A 19637-nucleotide genomic window follows, 5' to 3' on the forward strand; every position below is an offset into this window, starting at 1 on the left:
TGTGGCTTCTCGCGTCATCTTTCTCCTCCCATCCCTTACGACACTACTTGTGGGGCTTGCCCGGTAGGCCCTGGCGGTAAAATCCGGATTTTTCCACCCCTCCCTCTCTTCTCTCACTTTAGCCAGATCTACCTTTCTCGACCCCGTTCTTCCAGTGGGTAGTCTCTAGAATGACCTTCAAACACTGTCTCCTAATAAGATTTTATAAAGATTGTTCTTCTAAATGTAAAGAAATCTGAGGTAGACTCAAACTAATGAGATGTTTTTAAGACTAGCGTAATTAACAATCGGCCAGATAATTTGGCCTCCGTCCAGCACGATCCAAATTTTGAGATCATGTGATCGCCTGGGATTAAACCTGGGATTTCACCGGCCAGCCACTGTGGGACAACGCTATCGCTATTTCCGGTCCCTAGATCGTAGCATAAACGTCACTTCCTTAGCAATGCACTTTAACCTGTTTCACGCCGCCTGCTACATTACAGTTTACGACGTAGTCTTTGTGATTTTTTGTGTGTTTTTTTCTCTAATCGCAAGAACTTTAATGTTCCAACGATCCGCAAAAATATAAACCCCCAAAACGCATCACGCCCGCCTGGGACGGCGGGGCGGAGCTCGAGGTCACGTGACTGTCTAGGCCCGCCCCTCTCTGCAGCTGAAGATTTCCCCTCCCGCAGTGACAGAGCCTCTGCTCCGTGATCGGTACTGCTTCTGCACCTCGCGCCCGGGCAGGTGAGCGGCGACCGGTAATCGGTGACTGGTGGGGATAGGACAAGGGGTGGGAAGAGGAAGAGAAGGGAAAGTGTGAACGGAGGCCTCAGTTGTCCAGGGCTTCTTCCCCGCTGTCATCCTGCACTGACTGGGAGCTCTTTTCTCCAGTTCTCCTGACCCTCGCTTCCCCTACTGTGGTCGCCCCCGCATCCTAGGAGTGAGATGTCCACCTTTCCTGGGGTTGGGGATGAGTGCGGCCATTATGGTTCCCTACTTGGAGTCAGGGGCTTACTGTAGTGGTTTTGGTTCAGCCATTTCTCAGGGTCTGCAGTAGTCTTCAGGTCCTGTTTCCGAAAGCCCATTCTTTGGCAGAGGCCCTACTCTGTATCTTCAGCCGCCGGCTGGGGAGCCGGGGAGGTAGGAAAAACCCTGGAGGCAGAGGCGTATCCGATGAGACAGGCTTGGGAGAGAATGTCACTGATGTGGCCCTCACTGCGGAGTCACTGTAAAGCTTTCTTCTGAATGTGCTTTCTCAGTCATTCTGAGTTTTTTATCTGACATCCCTGCGAGAGGCGTTTTGTAGATGTTCACGTACTTTGGTTGGGCCTGGAAGGGCCTTTTACCTTTCTCTTCTCTGATGTTATGGTGCAGGAAGGGAGAAAACAGTTGAAACAATAAAGATATACTATCTTCAAAACAGGAGGTGTTGGTAATGCGACAGTCTCAATTGAATGGCGAGTTGTTGAAAGATGATGGTGTTGCGGCTTCTTGCTCTACAGGAGACCCAGACTAGCTTATGGGAAAGTGACTAGGTTTCCCCGAACGGGAAGTAATTCTTAAGAAACTGATGGGTTGGAAATATAATTAAACCAAATGTATTTGACCTGAAACTTAAAGGTAGGGAGGTTAAGTCGAGATATTGTTTACTTCATATTTTCAACCTTTGACATTCTTTTTTTTGCCATTTCTCCCTAAAATCCTACTTAATCACCACTCCCAATCAATTCCTTGACCAGTAATAAATTTATATTAAGTAGCACTTGTATTCCCTCTTAGCTTTCCCTATTGTATAACTCCAAGGGACTTCTTCAGATTTTGATGAATAGTGTTTTGTGAAAATGCAGAAACTATTTTGCTTAGGTTTTTGCCCAACCCAATGTAATCCCATTTCATATGTAATGTAGTAACCAGTGTTTTGACCCCAAACAGTGTGATTTAGGGAAGAGTGTTTTTCAGTTTGGGGTTAAACTCTTTTATTTACACCTCAAACTCAGGAAATCTTCTGGTTCTTTTAAATTGAAAGGCCTTACAAAAAATGACAGATTTGATTTTTAAAATTTAAGTTACACTTTTTTAAAATCTGAAAAGTCATATTCTCTATTAAACCTTGTAATTTTCTAGTCAGTGTAATGGAAGAATCCATTAAAAAGCTGAAAAGTGAGAAAGATGGAATCTGTTTTTGAGTAGTGGATGTGAATGGTTTTGGTTTTTTATATCATCCAAATTCTCTACAATAAACTGATTTTGTTAAAGTGAACAAAAGGTTAAAAATTCTAGCATAATATTAATTTATCAAAATATTTTTATAGTAATTTCAAAATCGAAAAACTGATCTATGGATGCTTCTTGCTAGAAAACTTAACTTTAAAAATGTTTTTTGCTTTCCCTAAGTAATAAAGAAGACCACTATTCTGATTTACAGTTTCAGCATTTGGTGCTATTTTCCTAATCTATTGGTGTGTTTATGTAGCCATGCCTGCTACGAATATAAATATAGTTCCATCCATTAATTTGCTCCAGAGTGAAGTTCCCTGATCTCTAGAGGAGAGAAAAACATAAGCAGTGTTGCTTCATTGGCCAGGTGACATTCCACCAAATAGGACACATTTTTTAAGAGCCCTAGAAGTCCAAACCAGTCCTGTCTGGGTGAGACCAAAGTAGGAAAGAGAAAACCAGCTAAAGAGCATTGAGTACTAGAGGAGAAAATGTCAATATGAAAGAGGTTGTGAATGAGTCTGCAATTTTACCGCACAATTTCCCCAATTTTAGGGAACTATGAAAGCAATAGCTTAGACCACTAATGAAATTGGAAGCAGGAATTGGTGACTAAATTGCTCCTCAAGTTGAATGTGAAAAAGAGCTTTAACATTATGCATAATTCACACAGAAACAAACAAGTGATTTGAAGCTAGGAAGACATATCTGAAACTAGCTTTATCAGTTTATGAGTATTACATGGAGAAGCCTTAACATTCATTAGGGAATTGTGCTGTAGTCCAACAGTAAATGACCCACAAGAGTTTCTGTGTTAAGGTCCCTGACACTGCTTGTGTGCTTACTCTGAAGTCTTTCTTATATTTCACTGCCTTTATAGATTATCACCACCACCAAGAATGTGTTTTCTCCCCCTATTGGCAGAACTAGACATTTGGTCCTATAGACTATTACACAATATTTTCTATTCTGTTTTCACTTTTAGCACATTGTATTTAATTACTGTTGTCTGGGCTTTCCTTTAGTAAACCATAAAGCTCCTAGGAGTTCAAGGATAGTGTCTCTACAGTTGTGTCTTCAGAACCAGGATGCTGAAGTACCCGATGGGTCCTTAGTAAATTGTTTATTGAACGAGTGACAATTGAACGGGAAGATTAAACTGTTTTTAAACCTGTTGCAAATCATAGCTCCTTCTAAGGTTGTGCACTAGGTATTAGTTTTCAAATATAAATTGGTAATAATAACCATCTAAATCATGGTCAGAGGAATGGAGATAAACCAGATAGGTTTTATTAATGCACTGACCAACTTATTTTCACAGCATATGGTTACTAATAAGTATGGTTATCATCCAAGTATGAAAGGGAAGGGAAGAACAGTGAGTTGTACTTAAAAATATGGTTTTCTGTTAGGCTACAAGTGTTATAGCACTAGAGTTAAAATCAGAAGATCATCATTCAGCCCTACCGCTTTATTTACATGTTTTTTTAAATACAGTTGGGAGTAGGGGCTTAGAATTTGATACTTAGGAATTCTCCTCTCACAGGTATTGTGAGTTCAAGTGACATAAATCCTAGATAATCTATGTGAAAGTATTTTAAAAACCAAGTGGTATTTAAATGTAAAGCAATATAATGTAGGCTTTATGAGAATAGGTTTCCCAATCATATAGACCTGGGTGCATGTTCTGGCCCTACCACTACTTTAGGCTGTGTGACCTTGGACAATTTACTTAATTTAAGCTAAAGTGTTCTATAGATGTATATTCTTTTTAAGTTTATTTATTTACTCTGAGAGAGGGAGGTAGAGGGAGACAGAATCCCAAGCAAGCTCCACACTGCCAGCACAGAGCCCGATGAGGAGCTCGAACCCACAAACTGTGAGATCGTGATCTGAACTGAAATCAAGAGTCGGACGCTTAACCGACTGAGCCACCCAGGAACCCTTAAATTTAAATTTTCTTATATTTATCTCATAAGTGCCATTAAATTAGATCATGAATGCAGGAAGCCTAGTACATACTTTGTAAATTTTTGTTAACTTTACTCATGTCTGGCTTGGTTTTATGTATTGAATTTTTAAAGGAGACTTAAGACATCCTATAAATTCAGGAACAGGTTTGGGGGTGGAGAAACAAGTAGAATTTGAAATGATGCTATTACCAAAAAATAGAGGACCAAGAAAAATGTACTTACAGCAAAGATTCTAAAACAGATTTATCAATAGAAGCTGAGAAATATCAACATAAGTCCCATTATTTTGGCAACTGCAGTGACTTAATACTTTAGAGATTTTCCAAAGCTTATGTTTATTAATATTGGAATCAATTTAAGGAAGTAGTTCTTCTGTTTCTAAATTTTTAGTCCTACAGTGTGTTATAGAAATATGTTAAAATTGTATGGAGCTAATGGGGTGCCTGCATGGCTCGGTCGGTTGAGCGTCCGACTCGATTTCTGCTTAGGTCATGATCCTGGAGTTGTGGGATCCAACCCCTTATCGGGCTGTGCGCTGAGCATGGAGCCTGCTTAAGATTCCCGCTTTCTCTTCCTCTGCCCCCCTCCCCAGCTTGCATTCTTGCTCTCTCTCTCTTTCTCTCAAATTAAAAAAAAAATTTTTTTTGTACAGAGCTATAGAGCAGGGACTTTGAGATTATGTTTATGTTTAAAAATTTTGCCTTTTACATGTTTTTATATCTTATTTTTATCCTCAGATGAAGTAGACAGGTATATAGAGAATATAATGGAGACATGAACTGAAGTGAAATAGTCTCCCTTCTACATTGATGATTCACAAAGATTAGTGGCTTTGTATTGGAAAAAAATATCAGTAAATTAAATAATAATTGAAGTATAGTTATCATGAGTTTATGTTTCACCTTAATCCTGAAAAATTATTACTCATTTGTTCTAAGGAAAGATTTTATTAAGAGACTATTGAATTTTCTTTAATGTCAACTTCTGTATTTGGTGAAATAAATTGTCAGTGTTTTCCATTTAATTTTTTTGTAGAAACTTTTAAAGTTTTACAGTTCTGTTTTTTCCTCTTGTGAAATGGAACTGACTCTGGTTTGTATAAGTGTATTCTTTAATGTATGTAGTGCATACATATTATATATAGTGTAAATAAACACATATATATTTTTTGTGAGTTTGTATTTATAAAGGTAGCTGGAATGAATGTATATTTTCACAGTATAGATTCTTCTTTTTACTTGAAACTCACAAAGCCATTTTTAAAATTAACTACTGTGAGTGAAATTAATGATTAATTTATTTGAAACTCCTTTTTATATTTGTAGTTATCTGTAGTTAATAAGTTTCACAACTGTCATTAGACTATTTTTAAAAATTGGTATTCATAGGTATTTTCAGATTTAACCTGCGATTTTTGTTGTTGGTTTTTATTGGTATCAATATAACTAGCTTCTAACAGTAAAATTTTCAGTTTTGAATCTTAATGTTACCTATAAAAACTATTGTTCTTTTGGGGCATTTGGGTGGCTCACTTAAGTATCTTGGCTCCTGGTTTCGGCTCAGGTCATGATCTCACAGTTTGTGAGTTCAAGCCCCATGTCAGGCTCCATGCTGACAGTGCGGAACCTGCTTGGGATTCTCTGTCCCCCACCCCCACCCCACCACCCCCCTGCCCCTCCTTCACTTGCACTGTCTCTCTCAAAATAAATAAATAAACAAATAAACTTAAAAAAGCTATTGTTCCGGTGATAAACCTTTTTAAAAATTATACCTACAACACGTCATGTTTTCTTTCTTTTCTGAAAATTAAGTAAGCATATTTTATTGAAAATAAATGGTATGATGCAGAAGAGCTCCAGATATGTCTGAATGCTGAAAAGCAACCAGACTTTATGTTTTGTTTTAGTTATTTCTTAGTTAAATTTTTTAAATAGGAGTGTTATTTTATTATTTTTTTATTTTATCTTTTTTATTTGAAAGAGAGAGCAGGGGAAGGGGAGAGAGTGAGAGAGAGAAAGAGAGAGAGAATCCCAAGCAGTCTCCACACTCAGCACAGAGCCTGTGTGGGGCTTGAGCACCCACAACCCTGGGATCATGACCTGAGCCAAAATCAAGAGTCAGGCACTCAACCTGACTAAGCCACCCAGGCACCCCAATGGAGTGTTTTTTTAAAGTAAAATAGAGGGGCGCCTGGGTGGCTTGGTCGGTTGAGCATCCGACTTCGGCTCAGGTCATGATCTCACGGTCCGTGAGTTCGAGCCCCGCGTCGGGCTCTGTGCTGACAGCTCAGAGCCTGGAGCCTGTTTCGGATTCTGTGTCTCCCTCTCTCTCTGCCCCTCCCCTGTTCATGCTCTGTCTCTGTCTCAAAAATAAATAAACGTTAAAAAAAAAATTTTTTTAAGTAAAATAGAGAAGACTAATTGGAAAATATTCATAAAATTCAAGAAACAGCATGATTAAAAAAAGAACTATGTAGTAGTAATTGTATATACTTATTGGAAAAGTTGGAAGAAAATGCATCAAAATAAGTGATTATCTCTGGATTAGGAGATTAAAGAAAGACTTAGAATTTATTACTTTACCTTTTGTATACTTGAGTTTCTACAATGAATAGTTATTGCTTTGGGCACTAGCATTTTCTTTTTAATTTGATATAAAGAATTAAGACATTTAAATAATGATTTCTTCTTAATTCTCTGAATATCTTAAATGAAAATGTTTCAACTTATCCAGATAACTGAATAAGTTATTTAATTTTATGGGTCCAGACATATTTTTAGGCTTATATAAGCACAGCAAAATTTTAAAAGCAGAAGTAAATCCTAGCATATAAAGCAATTTAATATCTGACAAAGTGATATTTCAACCCACTGGGTGAAAATGGTGCGTATATAAAAATATAACTGATATAACTTGTCTGTCTAGAAGAAAATAAAATTGAGCTGCTGCTTTGCAGCATACCCACACAAAACAATTTTGGAGGGATTAAAAGCTTAAATGTAAACAATAAAATATTTAAAATATTAATCTATTGAATTTTCTTTATACATATAGTCTAGATGTGGTTGGTAGTTTTAAGTGGCAAAGATAAAGGACAAAAGGCGAATTGAAAAAAAAATGTTTGAAATAACAAATACAGAGTGTAACAGATAAAGAGTTAACACTTATAAGACCTATTGCATGTTAAGTAAAAGTCCACACAATAGAAACATGGGTAAGCATATGACCAGAACTTCATAGAAGAGAAATCCAAACATTCAGCATACTTAAAAGAAATTGTATAACTTCACTAGTAATTGATATGCTAACAATGAAATATTATTTTATGACTAGCAAAAATTATGTGGTAAACCTACTGCTCGTAGGGTTCTGCGGTAAAGGATTTTCTCATAAGATGCTAGTGGAGATGTGAATTGTTACAAGTTTTTTTTTAGTAAATAATTAGGGCAATACCTGTTAATATTGAAAATATATGTTCTTCCATTCAACATTCCCACTCCATGGAATCTTTTCCTTAGAAATAAAAACGCCAGGTGTGCCTGGGTGGCTCAGTTGGTTGAGCATCCGACTTCAGCTGAGGTAATGATCTCATGGCTCGTGGGTTCGAGCCTCCCGTGTCGGGCTCTGTGCTGACAGCTCAGAGCCTGGAGCCTACTTCGGATTCCGTGTCTCCCTCTCACTGCCCCTCACCCTGCTCGTGCTCGCTCTCGCTCTCTCTCTCTCTCTCTCAAAAATAAATAAACATTAAAAAAAACTAAAAAAAAAAAAAAAAACAAAAGAAAAACACCAGGGGTGCCTGGGTGGCTCACTTGGTTGAACATCCAACTTCAGCTCAGGTCATTATCTAATGGTTTATGAATTGGAGCCCCTCATCAGGCCCACTGCTGTCAGTGCAGAGTCCACTTCCAATCCTCGGTCCTCCCTCTCTCTCAAAAATAAAAAAAAGAATAAAAAGAAATACCAGTAACCAAGCATGCATTTAGGTGAATGTTGATTGCAGCAATGTTTTGTAGTAGCAAAAGCCTGGGAACAAAGGGAAAGCCTGTCAATAGGGTATTGTTGTATAAATCATGGCACAGGCATATCATGGAATATTTTTGCAGTTATTAAAAAATGGGAGTTAAATCTATACTGATGAGTTGAAAGGATCTCCATCATGTATCTTAAGTAACAAAGGCAAAGTTAGAGAAATGTATATAATGAGATCCCATTTTTATAGAACAGTTGAAAAACACTTTGAGTTTTGTATATGCTTGTACAGTTGTTAACATTGGAGGGAGGAAATAAGCAAAAGAAAAAAGAAGGAAAGAAAAAAGGGTATCCACAATAACATATGTATGTGAAACTACCTGTTTGTGTGTCTACAAGATGAATTACAGGAACGGATAGTCACCAGAATGTTTAGCAGCCATCTCAGAGTGGTTGGATGGGCATTTCAGGTGATTTTTACTTTTTTCCTTACAGTTTCCTATATTATGTGTTTTTATTTTTACAACAAATATGTAGTGTTTGTTATTAGAAAAAAAAACTATTAACGTTTTATTTTTTTAATGTTTTTATTTATTTTTGAGACAGAGACAGAGACAGAGCAAAAGCTGGGGAGGAGCAGAGAGAGAGAGGGAGACACAGAATCTGAAGCAGGCTTCAGGCTCTGAGCTGTCAGCACCGAGCCCAATGTGGGGCTCAAACTCGTGAACCACGAGATCACGACCTGAGCTGAAGTCGGACAGTTAACTTACTGAGCCACCCAAGCGCCCCAAAACTATTAACATTTTAAAAAATAAAAGTTCTGATAGGTCAAAGAAGGAATCAATAGGGGGGGAAATACCACTTGACCAGAAATGGCAAATGTCTGAAATATTTTTTGCCTTAATTAGTGTGATGTCTGAGATGAAAGTGTGTTATTCTGATAACACCATAAATTCTCCTTAATTTTGTATATGTGATAACCATTGGGTATCCAGTAAGAAATTGTCATTAAAAATGTGTAGGAAAATCATAGGCATTAACAGATCGGGTTGCAAATAAACATTTTGTTTTAGTTAATAAAAACAAAACAAAACCCTAGGTACATGAGTAATTCTCCTTAGGAAAGCTTCAAATAAGAATGTCTTTTTTCTTTTCTTTTTCTTTTTTTTTTTTTAAAGTAAGCTTCACTGCCATTGTGGGGCTTGAACTCATGACTCTGAGATCAAGAGTCACATGCTCTACCCACTGAGCCAGCCAGGCGCCCCTCAAATAAGAATGTCTTTAAAGAGGCAAAATTAAAAGTATTTACAATTATTTAATACTTTATTTCAGTTCTTTTAAGAGGCTGAACTTAAATCATTCAGGCTGTGATAGAACATGGCAGCTGCTTTAGAGTTGGATTCCTTGCATGTATAAAGCATCTGTATTTGTTTCTTAGGTTGATACTCTTTGTTTTCCTCTTTTTGTTACCAATATTATTAACTTGATTGTATATATGTTCTTTATTGCAAACTGTACAAATTCTTTTTGAAAAGAATTGGGATATATGTAAATAAAAAGTAATTTTCAAGTAGTATTGAGAGGCAATACAGCAAGGAGGTTAAGGACCTAAGTACTGAAGACAGACTGGGTCACATCCTGGCTCTGCTGCTTCCAAACAGTGTGACTTTGGGGAAGTTACTTTTATCTTTCTGCATTTTTCTCAGCTTTAAAATAAAGATAATAAGAGTATTTACTTCATTAAGTGTTGTGAGGATCAAAGTAATATAAGAAAAGTGATTAGGCCTATTGGCACATAGTAAGATTTATATAAATATTTGTCATTATTAGTTACTGTACTCTTTGCTCAGTTAAGTATATACAGTGTAGTTTTATTACTTGGCTTAATTGTTTTGGCACTCACTGAATCATCCAACAATATTTTTAATCAAGTTGAATGGATAGTACACGTACAAATGAGTAAAAATTATGTATTTAGATATATGTGTATTTTCTCCTTTTCTCCTAGACCTTATTCTTTTCTTACATGTATTTGTTCACGAATACATATTATTCTGGACCTTACGTTTTTTACTTAACAGGGGTATCTTGGAGATCTTTCCACATTCGTTCAGGTAAACCTGCATCATTCTTTTAAATTGTACTAATGTGTTGTCATCATCATCTGTAACATTTATTGAGAGCTTATTACTGATCCAGGCACTTAACATTTGAGTTACATTAATTCATAGAAACCTCACAACAACCTTATGCGATGGTTGTTACATTTCCCCCATTTAACAAATGAAGCAAATTAGGGATGGGGTAGTGAAATGCCCAACAGTGTCACACAGCTCGTAAGTAATAGGACTCAGGATTTTAACCCAGGGAGTCTCTTTCCAGAGATTCTATCTTGATGCTACTGAGTATTATAGCCTCTTATCCTACCACAAGTTATGTAGTCTCTATTTTAGTGGACATTTCCAATCTTTTGTTGTAAGAAACAGTGCTATAATAAATATTTTGTTAATAGAATACTTTGTACACATAATTTCTAGAAATGGAAGAGCTGGGTCAAAGGATATGTACATTTCAAGTTTCGGTGTGTATGGCCAAATTACTCTCCAATTTAGCAATGCACAGAAGTTCACATTTGTCTTCGGTATTGTGCTGAAACCTGCCAAATCATTTAGCTTGAGTCTTTGGGAAGCTGAATAGCTAAAGGCCTTTACATTTAGCATCCCTGAATTATGAGTGATCTACCATCTTGTGATAGCATAGGTAACCTATCATGTGTAATCAATGTAACAATGTCAGTATGGGAACAAGGTATGACCTTTGGACTTCCTGTTACTTCCAAATAATGGTAAGTATTCTGGATATAAATTGAAATGCTGTTTATGTGATTTATACATTGAAATGCTATAAATCGTAGTTTGAATGCATATCATTGAAAGAGCAAAATGCTGCAATCATCAATGTACATTATTAAAAGTAAAATGCTATGATTGTTAATAATTATGGAAGTGCTTTCAAATAGTTAAATAGGGAATCAGATTGCCAATTATTAAGACCATTGAGAGTGTGATAGTTAAATGTACAAGTAATTACATATTTTCTTGTGAAAAATGGGTTTTCAGTAATCTGCAAGTCCTAGTCTTAGGTTTTGCAGAATTAGGCAGTGGGGGGCTTTAGTGAGCAGTTACATCATCCGCAGATTTTTTTTAAATTTTTTTAATGTTTATTTATTTTAGAGCAAGAGAGACAGAGCATGAGTGGGGGAAAGGCAGAGAGAGAATCCAAAGCAGGCTCCAGCCTCTGAGCTGTCAGCACAGAGCCCAGTGTGGGGCTCAAACCCATGAACAATGAGATCACGACCTGAGCCAAAGTTGGATGCTTAACCAACTGAGCCAGCCAGGCACCCCCCATGAATTGTTTTAAACACAATATACGTCTGCTCAATGTTCTCTATTTCATTTGTTTCAAGAAAGGGAAAAAATTATTATTAATTCAAAAAGCAGGCTGACTGACCCAAATTCTTTAATGTGATCCAAAGACACTTAAAATTTTGAGAGAGAGAAAGAGAGAGAGAGAGAGAACGTGCGAGTGAGTGGGGGAAGCGCAGAGAGAGGGAGAGACAGAATCCCAAGCAGGCTCCACACTGTCAGCAGAGCCCTACACAGAGCTCAAACCCACAAACTGTGAGATCATGACCTGAGCCAAAATCGAGGGTTGGACACTTAACCAACTGAGACATCCAGGTGCCCCTTTAAGTATTTTTTTTTTTTAAGATTGTATTTTTTTTTTTAAGTAATTTCTACACCCAAGATGGGGCTCAAACTTAACAACCCCAAGATCAGAATCACATGTTCTACCAACTGAGCCAGCCAGTTGCCCCCATAAGCTTTCATTTCTTATGGGTAAATACCAAGTAGAATGACTGGATCATGTGTGTGCATATGTTTAACTTTTTAAGAAACTGCTAAATTTTTTCCCAAAGTAGTTGTATCATTTTACATTACAGCAGTATATGATAGTTCTAGTTCTGTGTCTTTACCAACATTTCCTATGGTAAGTCTTTTTAATTTCAGCCATTCTATTATGCATAGAGTGCCATTTTGTTGTTGTTTTAATTTGTCTTTCTAATGATGTTAGGCATCTTTCATGTAGTTATTTACCATCCATATATTTTTTTTGATGAAGTATATGTTCAGACCCTTTGCCCATCTTTTAATTGTGCTCTTTAAGTCCAGTTTTGGGGAGTTTTAAGATATATTCTAGATAGGTCCTTTATTACATTTATGCTTTGCAAATATTTTCGCGCAATATGGAACTTGGCTTTTCGTTCTAACAATGTTATGAAGAACAAAAAAGTTTTCAATGTCCATGAATTACAGTTTATCAATTTTTTCTCTAATGGATTGTGTTTTCAGTATTGTGTGTAATGAATCTACCTAGTCCAAGAACATAAAGCAAGGTTTTACATTTAGGTCTACCATCCGTTTTTAGCTTATTTTTTTAATAAGGTACAAGGTATGGCTTGAAGTACATTTTTTTAATGTTTATTTTATTTTTGAGATAGTGAGTGGGGAGGGGCAGAAAGAGAAGGTGACAGAGAATCCCAAGCAGACCCCACAGTCAGCAAAGAGCCTGATGTGGGGCTCGAACCCACGAACAGTGAGATCGTGACCTGAGCAGAAATCGAGTCGGACGCTTAACTGACTGGGCCACCCAGGTGTCCCTTGAAGTACCTGTTTTTTGCATTTGCATAGAGACTTAATCTACTACCACTTATTAAAAAACTATACTTTCTCCACTGATTTGCCTTTGTATTTTTGTCAAAAGTCAGTTGTCCATTTACGTCTGTGTTATATAGCCTTTTTGAGCTGATAAATGTTTATAGAATTTTAATAATACCAGACAGAACAGTGGAGATTTTATCTGTTCTTTGTAGAATGATTTTGTGTTCTAGCATTCATAATATTAAGTAAAATAACTGCTAACAGTATAACATTTTTAACTTATAGCATAAGTTTTTATATTAGAAGGTCATTCTTTGATGATGATATCTTGTTTCAGCTTTGGCCTCAGCTAAATACTGTTTTTTTAGATCTTGGCCATTGGGCATTATGCCAGAATGTGTATTTAGTGCACTTCAAAGGAGTTATATCAGTTTTCACTCAGTGAATGAGCTTGCCTATTTCCCATACACCTTTTGCCAGTATTGTCACTGAGCAATGTTTAGTAATTACCTACTATGTGTCAGGATGCTTTACTTTGCAGTTAGGGGTACTCAACGAACAAAGCAGGTATGGTCCCTGTTTCCCTGTTATTTACAGACTGGCAGTGGAGACAGATATTGAACAGCTCTGTTCACAGATTTTTAATTATACTGGTAGCAAGTATGACAAAGGAGCGATATTGAAGGCTGTGAGCACATACCAGGAAGTTAATTCCTTAGCAAACTGTGCTTTTGAAAATCTCTATCTGTAATTAAATCCTTCTCTTCCCACAGACAATTTAGTTAAATAACTCTGGTTGTTATTAATCATGGAATACTAGGCAAGCCACTAGAAATGCAGATTTCTTACCCTCTGAATTGGAAATGTCTGTGAACTTTTGACTAAAGTCATATCTTTAAATCCATGTTGAAAATGTTTTCCACCTATACTAGGCAGCATTCTTCTCCCTTCTGTGCACACTTTATCCTCTGGGTCATATTTTCATTATAGAGATTTTGTGAATTCCTGAGTTGAAGGTGAACCTGTTTATGGTGATGCTTTTTATAAACACTGGGTTAATGTGCCTTTGCACAGTTTGTGAACCTTCTATCCCTTCTATTCAAATCCATGAAATAAATGACAAGATGGATCCATCTGAATACATAAACATCATTTTATGACACAAATGTAATAGCATTTTCACTGCAACATTGTTGGTGCTGACTCTTGTATGTACATCGTTCTTAAATACATGTATTGTTTTTAGTTGGCCAGTTTGGCTGTTGGTGATATGTTTTCTTGGCAAAGCAATCCAGAAAATGTCTCATTAATTAACATTTAGAAGAGTGATATGGTAATTGTAGGCAGTTGTCAAGAGAATTTTCTAAGTATTTTGAGCAGTAGTTTTTTTTTTAAAGTGGTTGCGAACTTCCTAGGTTGACTACTTTTGAAGGGGACAGTTCTCTTGCATGACTGCTGACATTTTTTTTAATTGGTAAAGTCACTTCATCTGCAGTTTGTGTGAGACAACCTGTCCAAAATGGTCAGAGACCATGAAGGTTAAGGATCCTCTTGGAAGAGAATTTGCTAAGGACAGTCCTTGATACTGTGAACTTGGACATGCAGACTGTTTAACACAAGAAATTTAATTATTATGATTAAATACATTAGGGGTTGGGGGAAGACTGTAGGATTTCAGATAAACTAATGCTTCATTTTTGTTGTTAGATTTTAAAGATAGTTCCAGTTTTTCACTTTCGCAGCATTAAATACATATGGAAATAAATACTTATCCATGTGTCAAATGTATTCCCAGAAGTTCAGTTTATAATCAAAGGGTTTGAACATTTTTAAGGACCTTGTTGCAGTTGCCAAATTGCTTCCCATATTTTTTAGAAAATAATGAACCCAAAGTGGCCTTTGTTTGATGGTTGTAGGTCATTCTTTTTTTTTCTTTTTTAATTTGAGAGAGAGAGAGAGAGAGAGGGAGCATGTGCATGGGGAAGGGGCAGAGACAGAGAGAGAGAGAAAGAATCCCAAGCAAGCTCCACACTCAGCATGGAGCCCGAGGCAGGGCTCAGTCCCACAACCCTGGGATCATGACCTGAGCCGAAATCAAGAGTCGAATGAATGTTCAACCAACTGAGCCGCCCAGGCACCCTGGTTATAGGTCATCCTTATGACCGTTAATCAATTCACCATCTCAGTCTTTATCTACTTTTTATTTATTCTTGGAGTGTAGCCCTGTAATAATTTGATATTTTGTTGCTTTAAATCTGCACTGATCTAAAATATTAGTAATAATTTTTAATTGTGCATGTATTGGGGCACCTGGGTGGCTCAGTCAGTTAAGCGTCCAACATTGGCACAGGTCATGATCTTGCCCTGCGTCACGCTCTGTGTTGACAGCTCAGAGCCTAGAGCCTGCTTCGGATTCTGTGTTTCCCTCTCTCTCTGCCCTTCCCCTGCTCACACTCTGTCTCTCTCTCAAAATAAATAAAGGATTAAAAAAATTTAATTGTGCATAAATTGAGTCAACAAGACAGTATGAAGGTCTCTTGAAATATGTAGCAACTCAAAGGCTATCATTTTATCGGTTTAGAAATCTGTTTTTCTGTTTTTTAGTCTTTGTTCTAGTGAGGGTTGGCAAGTCTGACCTATCTAAATATTATTACACTGTATTTAGTTCTAATACCATATATGATTGTTTCTAGGAAATACTTTCTCCCCCCCACATTTTAGCAACTGAAATTAATGTCTGTCCTGCAGTTTCTGCAGTGTAATAAAAGAGTATGTAACAATTGATGGTATCTTAGATGGAATACGGTATTACTTCTAGGTAGGAGTGTATGTGTGTGAGAATTGCTCTTAGGTGACATCACCATAAAGAGTATCTTTATGGACTTTTAGTTGATTGCCTTACCTTGGCTTCCTCTAATCAATAACTTAAAATCAATAAAAGTGTACTAGCAAAGTGTAAAAAATAAAAATAGCAAAAAATGGGAAGCCATCTAGGTACCCAATAAGGAGAATTATTAGGTAAGCTATGGTATCCATTTAATAAAATATTACACAGTTTAAGATGATACTTGTGAATAACAGTATATGAAAATGTATTACAGTATTGATTACAATTTTTATCAAAAATTGTTTATGAGGAGATAAGTCAGTAATATTTAAGTGATGAGACTTTCCCTTGGATACTTTAAAAATTGCAAGCATACTGCTTTTGAAAATAAATTTTAAAGAAAAGTATAAGTATTAAAGGCTTTTTTTTCTTTACTGTTTATATCATTTGGCTCTCTTCTTGGCTGTTTACATCTTAGGTAAGTTAGGATATAAATCAAGGGACTTTCTTCTTGGACTCATTTCTTCTGAACCTAAAATTAAGAAAATGTTCTAAAAATTCACAAAAAGTCAAATGGGATGTTAATATTAGCCTCACTAGAGCTTTGTACCTCCAGTTTAAGAAATAAGAAAAATAAGATGGAATTTCTCACTCAGGTACTAGTTAGGTAGCTTCATTGTTCCAAATTTATGAGTCTATTAACCAGCAAGTTTCCACTACTATTCCCTGCTTTTAACAGTAGCAAAATTGAGTCTGTTTTTGTTAATATTCTTACTTGCTTCAAAGATGCTTATTTTCCTCTGAGATATGCCCATTTACTTTGCAGTTCATTAATATTTACTTTTTCTCCCTGCTGTTATAACCAGTTAGGTTTGTGTTATGAAGCTAGGTGTTAATAAAATACGGCATTATGCATTGTTGTTTAAAAATTAATTTTTTAGGAGATGGATATTTTAGGAGCAGTCAATTCTTGGTTGTTCTACTACTTACTCTTTAACTTTTGAATGATCTGTCATCTTTTTTTCATCTCTTTTCTTTTGCAAGAATATTAACCTTCGTAATTCTAACATAGACTCAGTTACTAATAGAAAATAGACACCCGTGGTTTTAAAAAGAGAGGTAATAGGGGTGCCTGGGCAGCTCAGTCGGTTGGGCATCTGGCTATTGATATCTGCTCAGGTCATGATCTCATGGTTTGTGGGTTCGAGCCCCACATTGCGCTCTGCACTAACAGTGTGGAGGCTGCTTGGGATTCTCTCTCCCTCTCTCTCTGCCCCTCCCCTACTTGCATGCTCTCTCTCTCAAAAATAAATAAACATTTTAAAAAATAATAAAAAGAGAGGTAATGAAGATTAAAACTGTTGGTAATATAAGGTCTTTTGAATTATTTGTTATGAAATGCCTACTTGTTAAAATCGGACTAAATCTGTGCTTCACCGGTTTATAGCACTGTTGTCTTCAGTGGGTTGTTTGGGTCTCAAAACCTATTTCCTAAGCAAACAATACCATCATCATAGGACTGTTGTTAAGTGTTAAATGAGATGTGCCCATTTTTTAACATAATGCCTGGAGTGTAATATGTGCTTAATGAATAGTAGTTGATATTATCTGTTTTTAATTTCAGACATTTTATCAAGTTACTGCTGTGCAAGGCACTTTGATGTTTGGAGGGAAGGGTAAGAAAATGATAAATATGCTCCTTGAAGGCAGGAATACTCAAATATGTTCATGTTATGGCTTACCATTTATCATAGGCTTCTAGCCTATAAATTCATACCATACAACTTATACAGTAAATACAGTATTTTGTGTTTTTTAAAAAAATTTTTAAGTTTATTTGGGAGAGAGAGAGTTTACATGCATGTATGAATTAGGGTGGGGGGAGGGGGTGCAGAGAGAGAGGGAGAAAGAGAATCCCAAGCAGGTTTCATGCTGTCAGTACAGAGCCCGATGTGCGACTCCATCTCACAAACTTGTGAGATCACGACCTGAGCCGAAATCAAGAGTTGGCGCTTAACTGATGAGCCACTCAGGCACCACCAGTATTTTGGGGTTGTTTTGGCTAAAACTTTGGACTATCACACTCAATATAGTACAGTTTTACTTATTAAAAATTTGAAGTGAAAGGAATCTAATTGTTTATTTCTAGAAATCCTATAAAAATTGTTCATGGACAGGCCTGTCAACAAACCAAAAGCATAGCTGATACAGTTCGAGTTCTGTTTTCCACTGAAGTGTCTACCCTAGCTTTTATCTTTACTATTCCTTTTCAGGAATGCCTTTAGTTTGATAAATGGAGAGAGGCATGTGTGCATGTCCTCCAAAAGTTTCATTCCAATAGAAATAAATTTTTCCTGATTCCATTAGTCCAGTTTGCCACCAGTAATTGTTTTGTACTTCTCTACTCTTTGGTTCCCACTTTTGTCTGCACATTTCCTCATTGTCCACCTCAGTAATTTTTGTAAACTATGTGAGTAATGACCTTATGTTTGCCTTTATTCTTAACCCTTGGTCTATTCATTGTTCTTTTTTTAAATAGCAATATGAAATATGTGTAACACATGAAAATATTTATTCTTAAAACTTTCTTCTAATGTTGATTAATTTAGTAGACCAGTAAAAGCAACAAAGACCCAGATGCAAGGTGGCCTGTCTGCTTAGGTTGGCTCCCTACAAGGTCCCAAGTTTGCTCATGTCCCGTGCAGGTGAGCACATCCCAAGCAAAAAATGTTTCTCATGACCTGTATCTTTTAAAGAGCAAAGAAATCATTTCCACAAGCTTTTCAACAGACTTGGCCTTACCTCTTATTAGAGAAAACATCATTACACACTCATTTCCAACCAGTCATTCGCAAAGGAACTGGAATTACTTTCATGGGCTTATCAAAATTTGAACCAATTTAGGGTTTTATTGGCAAGATACAAATGGAAATCTAGTTATGCATAGTCATCTGCTGCATAAGACTTTCTAATGGAGATACTAGGTGGGTTGATTAAGTAGAATGAGTAGGAAAGTGTTTCACAAAATGATTTAACACTGTACTCTAGAAATATAAAGTAATGTTATTAGCTTATTACTATTATGCTGTTGTTATGTTAATGTTTTTAGCTTATTACTGTTACTTTGTTATGACTTATTCTGTAACTTTTTGACCAAGCATTAAGACTATCAACCTGATTTATTTTGCCTTTCTCTAAGAAGGTAAACTGTGTACAAAATTAAGTAGTATGTGTCTCAGGATTTTATATGTAAATAACATTGTCATGGAACCTTGGTATTTAGCCCTTACATAACACTTCATACTTGCCCCCACTAGCCACCAGTATTTCTGGAATGATGAAATTACCAGGTATAGTGCTTCAATCAGTAGCAATTTAGAGAGAACTTTATAAAATGGAAGAAACAGAAGTGACCCTCTAGTGTTGTGATTTGCTACTGCAGTGTTCTGCAGTGTGGAGGAGAGACTGATGACTCATTAGATCAGATGGTTGCCTGTGCTAACTTACTGGATTTTTTCCCCTTCTATAGCAGGGTTTTGTTTTGTTTTTAATTTTTTACAAATATGGGTAGAAAACCCTACAATTTGTGACTATAGGAATCTTAGTTGTAAATTGCATTTACTTTTTATCCTTAAAGTAGGAATCGAGAAAGTAAAGACAAGGTTTTTTTTGTAATCGTTGAGTTGATTTCTCTGAGTGCAACCATGTATACCACATTGTTTTAATAAAAGCAGTTGTTTTTAAGGTAGATATCATACTTTTTTTTTTTTTTAATGTTTATTTTTGCGGGGGAGAGAGAGAGGACATGCTTCTACCAGCAAGGAAGGGGCAGAGAGAGGGAGACAGAAGAACTGAAGCAGGCTCTGTGCTGACAGCAGAGAGCCTGATGTGGGGGCCTGAACTCACAAATGGTGAGATCATGACCTGAGTTGAAGTCTGACG

At 36.5% G+C, this 19637-nt stretch overlaps 1 protein-coding gene across 5 annotated transcripts in view; it reads left to right on the forward strand.

Annotated features, from left to right (window-relative positions):
- The first annotated feature begins 3 nt into the window (after positions 1–3).
- ATP6V1A (ATPase H+ transporting V1 subunit A) overlaps positions 4–19637 on the forward strand; it is a 60147-nt gene continuing 40513 nt past the window's right edge. The window contains exons 1-2 of one of the 5 annotated variants that reach the window (XM_049628200.1): positions 4–732; positions 17320–18400. The gene's annotated coding sequence lies outside the window, so the exon portion shown is untranslated. Of the gene's footprint in view, positions 733–5374; positions 18401–19637 lie in introns of those variants that run through there. The other 4 variants (XM_049628201.1, XM_049628198.1, XM_049628197.1 and 1 more) reach the window with 4 other exon arrangements.

This window comes from Panthera uncia, chromosome C2 (genome assembly GCF_023721935.1).
Source record: "Panthera uncia isolate 11264 chromosome C2, Puncia_PCG_1.0, whole genome shotgun sequence".
In the NCBI taxonomy this organism is placed as follows: domain Eukaryota; kingdom Metazoa; phylum Chordata; class Mammalia; order Carnivora; family Felidae; genus Panthera; species Panthera uncia.